Source organism: Bacillus rossius, chromosome 2 (genome assembly GCF_032445375.1).
Source record: "Bacillus rossius redtenbacheri isolate Brsri chromosome 2, Brsri_v3, whole genome shotgun sequence".
In the NCBI taxonomy this organism is placed as follows: domain Eukaryota; kingdom Metazoa; phylum Arthropoda; class Insecta; order Phasmatodea; family Bacillidae; genus Bacillus; species Bacillus rossius.
Window position 1 is genome coordinate 91492825 of NC_086331.1, and position 8488 is coordinate 91501312.

The following is an 8488-nucleotide window of genomic DNA, read 5'->3' on the forward strand; positions in this document are numbered from 1 at the left end:
AACAGCAGTCAAGATGTGTGAATATACAGATGGAGAGGCAACGGTTCGTGATTGTGTGGTAATAGGTATTGGAGACAAAATGGTGCAAGAACGACTGTTACGGGAACCGGCACTGGATTTGAAGAAAGCTGTGGCGTTGTGTAAAGCAGCGGAGACAAGCAAACAACAGACGAGGATCTTGCAGGAGAATGCGGAGATAACATCAGCCGTTAATTCAACAAGATCACTTCATCCACAACAGCCGTGGCCCATGATGCAATCATGGTGCGGTAATTGTGGGTATAATCATAAGAAGGGAAGATGTCCGGCATATAATAAAATTTGTGCGAAGTGTCACAGGAAAAATCACTTTGCCAAGGTATGTAGACAACGTGATGGGAAGGAGGAACTAAGGACGAACGAAGGTAAGACAGTCAACTCCGTGCGTGAGGTGCAGGATACTGACGATGATCGGCAGCGCGTGTGCATTAGCTCAGTTGATGGCAGTACAAAATCAAGGGCGTGGTATGAACACATTTTAGTTAATGATAAGCAGAAGGTACTAGTAAAGTTAGACTCGGGTGCTGATGTATCTGTATTACCATTGGAAATGTACACACAATTAGGATTCAGTGTTGATGATTTGAAACAGACCAACACTGTCATTCTGTCATATGGAAATCCAGAATTTTAGACAAATGTGTTAGGAATTGGGGTCTTGCAATGTTAATCAAAAGGTATGGAGAGTAATGTAGGTGTGTCGTTTCTAGTTATAGATGTAGCTGGTCAGCCAGAATTGCTGGGTTTAGGGGACTGTGTTAAATTGAATTTACTTAAACGTATCCATTTAATTAATAATGGTAGCACAAGTATGCCAATCATTCCTAAGTTACTTCATGAATATGAAGATGTCTTCTCAGGTCTAAGATGTTTTCCGTCCACATATAAAATTGTACTAGCTGACGGTGCATGTCAACACATAGAGGCTACTAGGAGAGTACCGTATGGACTAGTTGAGAGGCTGAAAAGCAAGTTAGAGGAGTTGGAAGTGGTAGGTGTAGTTAAAAAATTGGACAAACCAACTGAATGGGTTAATGCATTGGTAATTGTAGAGAAACCCAATAAAGAATTGCGATTATGTTTGGATTCAGTGCACCTAAATGCAGCAATGCAACGGGAACATTTTATCATACCAACTGGGGATGACATTACAGCTCAAATGGCAGGCAACAGTTTTTTTACAGTGTTGGACATGAAGGATGGCTATTATCAGGTACCGCTAGATCCGAGTAGTGCCGATTTATGTGTGTTTGGCACACCATTTGGCAGATACCAAATTTTGCGAATGCCATTTGGAATCAAGTCGGCCCCGGAAGTATTTCAAAGGAAAAATGCAGAATTGTTTGGTGACTTACTGGGGGGTCCAAATATATTTTGACGATATCATAGTAGTGGGAAAAACTGAACAGGAACATGACAGCAGACTGGTTACAGTGCTAGAACGCGCTAGGAGATACAATGTTAAGTTTAACAGAAAGAAAGTGCAGATGAAAAGGAGTAGTGTGAAGTTTATGAGGCAAACATTTTGTGCAGAAGGTGTTAGACCAGATGAGGGGTATGTGCAGGCAGTATGGAAGATGAAGGAACCTCAGTGTAGGGGTGATGTATTAAGGTTTCTGGGGATGGTGAAGTATGTAGGGAAATTTATCCCCAACTTGTCTCATGTGTCGGCCCCCTTAAGGATGTTAACGAGGCAAGAGGCACAGTGGAGATGGGAGTTGGAGCACAAGGAGAGCTTTGAGAAACTAAAAGTGCTGCTGTGTAGGAAACCGGTGCTTGCATTTTATGAGCCGAAAGAGGCTATACAGGCGTTTGCGGATGCTAGCAAAGATGGGCTGGGGGCCTGCCTAATGCAGAAAGACCACCCTGTGACCTTTTCTTCACGCAGTCTTAATGAACACGAAGAACGCTATGCACAAGTTTAAAAGGAGCTGTTGGCTATGCAGTTTGCAATGTCTAAGTTTCACAACTTTGTATATGGCCATCACAAGGTTACAGTGTTCACAGATCATAAGCCGCTTGTATCAATCTGCAAGCAGGATCTGAACAAACTGTCGGCCAGGCTTCAACGACTGAGGTTAAAAATGCTCGAATATGATGTAAATGTGTGTTATCTCCCTGGGATGTTGCAATACATAGCAGACACATTATCCAGGGCATGCATAGGACAACTGGAGCAGAATCAAGATATGGAGGTGACACATGCAGTACAAGTAGTAATAGACAACATTCTTGTAGCAGACAGGCAAAAACAAGAATTACAACAGAACACACTAGCAGATGCGCAGTTAAATAAAATATTTTTCAAGGTCACTTGGTCCTTTAGTATGTATAAAAAATGTCACGATGGACTAATTGAATATAATTAGCTAACGACGAAGAAGGTCACGCGGTCCTGATATGACAAGCCTATACGTCTGATATTGTCATGACTCAGTCTCATGGTCTGAAGACAATTGGCCTGTATGTGTGGCTTTGTACATGAACGGTTTATAGGTTATTCAGATTATTGAAAAATTAGACTTTCATGTTAGGCCAATTGGCACTGTATTTAATTCGTTGTTCAGGTATATTGTCTTGAAATGTTTTTCGTAGAGTGAATGATTAATAAACTCCGCGAAAGGTAATGGAAAACAGAATCTAAAATTTATTTAATAATTAGTTACAACTGTCACTGGTCAAGAATCAAACCGTGGACAGGAATCCATCGATTCAATTTGTATATTAATAATTGATTTTTTTCGGAGACCTTTGGAATTTTTCCCCCATTTCTAGCTAAATAATTACATGTTTTGCAAGATGGCGCCCAAATTTCAAGATGGCGGGCGCTCAGTAATAATAAATGATTACTGCACAGTAGCAGGTTAGAATAAAACTAGCATGATGGTAAGACGAGTACACACAAGATGGTGTCCTCCAGCACACGAAAACAAAATGGTGGCAATGACCACTAGCAGGCGGTAGCTTCTGGTAGCATGTACTGAACATAAAATGTCGGATCCATGATGGTAGTCAAGGTCAAAGTCAAATTTCAAGTTCAAGGTCAAATTTCAAGGTCAAGATCAAAGTTCAAGGTCAAGATCAAAGTTCAAGGTCAATGAAAAAGTTCAATGCCAACAGATGAGGTTAAAGGTATGGTGAACAGAAAATTATACTTACATGTTGCCAGCACACTCTAGCAGACGAAAAAAAAGATGACAGTCTCCAGCGGACGAAGACAAGATGGTGGACATGACGTTATACCAGCTGACGATATATACCTTGATATTGGTGGTAGGTCAGTCTGTAGGTGGCTTCTGTGGAGGAAGGATCTGATGGGTTTTTTTTCTCTTGGCAGTTTCGAACCAAGGACGGAAATCGATTTAATCAATCAGAATTATAATAAGTTAATTTTTTGATGAATTTGGAATTTTTTTCATTAAAGTCGGATAATAAATAAAGCTTTTCAAGATGGCGGCCATAACGAAACATGCAACATTAATAGGATCCAATATGACGGTCGTTACATAAAGTGTAACGATGACATAGTACTCAACCAAGATGGCAGGCGTAACGAAACATGCAACATTTATATAATCCAAGATGGTGACCATAACGATAACTGCAACAGTAGTTTTTAAGTTTTTTTATTATTTAATTCGATGATTTAATTTTTTTATGATTTTTAAAAATTTTCCCGATTTTATAACAAAAAAATTGCTGATTTTAAAGATGGCGGGTGTAACGGAAATTGCAACGGTGACGTCATTATCCATGATGGTGGTCATGGAATCCTTATTCCTAAAAAAAGTCTTATCGGAGGCTGTAAACATGGATGCTTAAGCCGTTTTTAGGAATGTTCGTGGTTTCTAAGGCAAAACGACTTTTGAGGTTTTTCGAAATCCCAATTTTCCCTCGCAACGGGAATTTTTCCCTCGAAAACATGAAATTTTTTCTCAAAACGGGAATTTTTGAGTCAATTGAGTCATTTTTGGGGAATTTTGAGAAATTTTTGAGTCCAAGATGGCCGCCGTGACGCACAATCCAAGATGGTGGCTCGGCACCAAGCACCACTGTCTGACGCCTGTTTCAGGACATACATTTACATACTACTAGTTAAAGTTCGCGGATTACATAATGCCAAGGGCCACCGCCTCACTCACAAGAAAAGAGACTTACATAGCTTTCCCCCCGAGGTCGCTCTCACACGTCGTTGATAAAGAAAACTCTACTTCAAGACTACGTGCTCATGACTACTAAAAAGAAGGGCGAATAAAACCCTGACGGCTGCTTATATGTAATCGGCGCGGCACAGCGAGCATGCGCCAACCCCGAGAGGGGTGTCGAGGAGAAACAACACTAAGAGGGGGAAGGAGGGAGGGAAAGATGCGCCGACGCCCGCGGTGAAGCGCGAAGTTTGAAGGCAGCGGACCTGACCGCTGCACCTTAATCTTTCGCACACCGTAGTAGGGGGAGGTATCCGATTCTGTAGCATACCTTAGGTGTGGGGAGGATGGGGTAAAGATCAGCGTGGATAAACATAGCCCCCAGAAGTGGGGTCATTGACTTAGGTCAACAGGTTGTTAACAGAAGTGTGCCATGTGAGTATTCAAGCCAGATGTGGAGTGGAGGGGATGATGATGGTGATGAGATCTGCTGGTGGAGACCATCTTGATTCCGAAGCTTGAAGGCAGGTGTTGCCAGTGGTTTTATTTTTACAAAAAATTTGCGGTGGCTGGGTCCCAAAAGGAGGGATACAAGCATGTTGATGCTGACAAGGCAAAACCTTAGCCACTGGTCTAACATATCAATTCTGGAATCATGAGATAAATAAGTAATATATGCTACCTAAGAATGCCTTTAAGACACTAGTACTAATGATATTTGGTAGGGAGTGAACCATTTAAATTTAAAAATTATGTTCCTAGAGGGAGCCATCTAATTCTAGCGTAGGCTTCCAGAGGGTACCACAGTTTGTCGTTTTGAATTACCATGTCATCTGCTAGAGACTCGTTCCATATTGTACACTGTGCACACCAAGAAAAGCTTTCAATGAGCTACATCCTCCACCATCTTGAATTCTAAAAGAAGCCACCTTGGATGTAGAGGTTTATACATGATTCACCTAAGGTAATGTTTCTTAAGAAATTTTACACTTTAATGGTCATAACATGAAATAATCGCAACTTCAAAATTACTTGAGAAAATTTAAATTACACAATTTAATTCGCAAAATAGTGCTGCTTTCTGTAAAATATTCGACGTAGTAAATGTATCGATGGTTGCCAAACGATTGCTAGAATGCTTTGAAATTAGTTTCTAGCCTTGTGGAGGGCACAGTTTATTAAAATGGTTGTTTTTTCGTTACCTAACAGGGATTGGGTTTGGACACATTCTGGAATATGGTCTGCGGGTTATATTACAGTTGTATCTCAACAAGGTAGGTAGTGCTTATTCGTTACCTTACCCGAACAGAGATTAAAGAAAGTTATAGATGGAGCATAAACACAGTTTGGTGGTATCTCTGCTGAAGCCAGGGGATGTAAGGGGGAAGAAGGTCGCCGCCATATTGTGACATGAAGAAAATCGTATTTTCTCATAAGTGATGTATGTATGGTGTTGGAAAAGTGCATGAATATTAAACAAATAAAGACTGTTGACTCGAGAAAAATGATTGTGTACAAGAGTATGTAGTAAACTACATTTCTATATACTAATTAGATACTTTTAGTGCCAAATTGGAAGTGTTTTACTGAAATTAGGACAGCTGTGTTAACGTTGGATCGTGTTGGATGGGAATTCGAGCTCTTGGAATGTGTATTTACGTAAAATGTCGTCTTGTTAGGCATATGGGTGCACGAACATGAGTGCAAGGAAGGGGCTGAACAGCTGGAAGTAGAAAAACAGAAGAAAATAACTTTTCACAAGTAAGTTTAATCATTGTCCTCGAGTGTTCAGGTTAGGTTAAAACATGCCTCCTTTTTTGGGCCTAGTATAAATATATTTTATTACTGGATACAGAATATATACATACACATTTTTGGCAAAATAGAAGTAGGCCTACTTATAAAATCATGGTCATGTAGTTTTGCATTTCTATTTTTGTCGTTTTGCAACACAATCTTGATAATAAACGAGATACAGAAGTATGTAGGCCTAGTTTATGTTTCAATAGAAGTGTACTATAGATGTCATTCTTATTGTTATTACATTTATATGAGCCAACAAAGTTAATTTAACATCTTTTACAGACCTAACCAGCAATTTTTTTTAATTCTGTATTCAGTTGTAACATTTGTTAAAAAAATAAAAAGCTACAGTTTGGGTTTTATTGATATCTTACATAAAACCATTTGGAACAAACTATTCTTGATCTTCATGCAAATAAGTTTTAACAATGTCATTCAACCTATCAAAATCGAGTAGTATGAACATTTATACAATTGGTAATAGAATAAATAATATGACTTGATATCACATTCCTTGGAAGATCATTGTGTTGTTTAACAGCAAGGGTGCTAAACATCCTTGTAGTTTACTATACGTTAAATGTTCTGTATCAGGCCTTTTATTATTGATAGTGCTTCTCCCACAGAACATATCACTCCCTTACAGTTCTCACAAGCATGTTATATTGAATACAATGTCATTTATCATTATGGTGACTAACAAAGGTCCCAACACACTTACCTGCGGTACTCCTGACGTAACCTCTTCCTTCTCTGACATTGCCTTCCCCACTCTCACACTCTGAGACTTCGTCCCCTGAGAAAGTCCCCAATTCATATCACCAACGACTTGTCCTCTAGCAGATCGTCTACCTTCCTCACATCATTGCATGAGACTCCTTGTCAAACACCTTTTCAAAGTCTATGAAGCACGCATCTACCAGTACCTGCTTCCCCTCATCAACTTCCTGCACAATATCCTCAAAAAAAACCTGCCAACTGAGTCACACATGAATAACCCTTTCTGAAACTATGTTGGTACTCCTGAAGCCAATTCCTCTCATTCATAATGTTAACCACATACTGCACCACTAATCTCTCCGTTACCTTCCCTGTACATAATATGAGACTCTCAGGTCTGTAACTGCCAGGCCTCCCTTTATCCTCATTCCATTATGTTCCCTAAATAATCATGTTTTGCCTGCTTTATTTTACTTTCTAGCTCCCTTCCCATCTGCTTCTTACATTCCCAGGCTGTTGTCCTACCACTAGTTTTGCACTTTGCATACTTTTTTCTACATTTCATATACAATCTATACATAATTGCTTTCATAGTCTTCCAGCATACTCTTAATCAGTGCACCAATTGTACTTACACCCTTTCTAAGACAAAACAGTTCAGCAAATATATAATTTTTGGTTTGAAAATAATTGTATAGGCTTACCCCTTTGTCTATGATAGTTTTCAACAGTTTTAGAGAAAATAAGAAATAGATAACTTTGGTAGGTCTGCTAGCATGTTTTGAAAGCTAGCATTACACAGAGTGTAAACTACCAGTATGACCATTATAATTTTTTTTTCTTTCAAGAAAACAAATTTTCTCCCTTTAATTTTTAAATGCACATTTTATCTTGCAATCTCAATATTCTTTGTGTAAAGCTGGTTGATGGCCCTTACTTACTGTTGCTAAAAAGTGCAATGGTATCTTTTCAGGTTTCCGAAAGACTTGGAGAAGCGACAGCAGTGGATAAAAGCTGTGCGAAGGGAAAACTGGGAACCGTCAGCTAGGAGTGTTTTATGCTCATCTCACTTTGCTGACGAGTGTTTCGACAGGACATCTCTGTGCTATGTAAGACTATGGGAGAATGCTCTTCCAACTATATTTCCTGCTTTTCCACCTCACTTGCAAAAGGTTCTGTACCAACTGCTTTTCCTGTACCTACCTATGTGTTGTTGAAATTGCTTCTTTTACTATTTTGCTTCAGCAGTTATGACAACTTATATCAATATTTTGATTGTAATGATGGTATCATAATTTAATGAGCAGTTTTAATGTTTTGGGGTTTAGGTAACTAACTTAAGGAAATGTATTTTTGGTGACTACACCAGTTGTTGTAATGATGAAGTAAATATTAAAAAAGTACATAGATAATACCACATTAAATCACATTTCCCTAGTGACTTGGACTTCAAGGTGAACTATTTCGACATTTTAACAAATTTAATTATACATTTTCACACGCTAGAGTTACCAAGAATAGTAGTCCTGAGAGTACCGTTTCGTTGAAATACCTTACCGAACTACGCCAGAGCAGTTTAAGAAAAACATTCCCTGAGATTTTTAGAACATTATAAATGTAAATGAACTTTTGAAATAATTGTGTGCACCGTAACGGCAACTAGCATTGAACATTATTTCTTCTTTTGTCATCATACGGATTGTCATTATTATAGTGTGCTGTAGTGACCCAGTTGCTATTTCTTTTTTTTTTTTAATAAATATCAATTAATTGCAGTAATT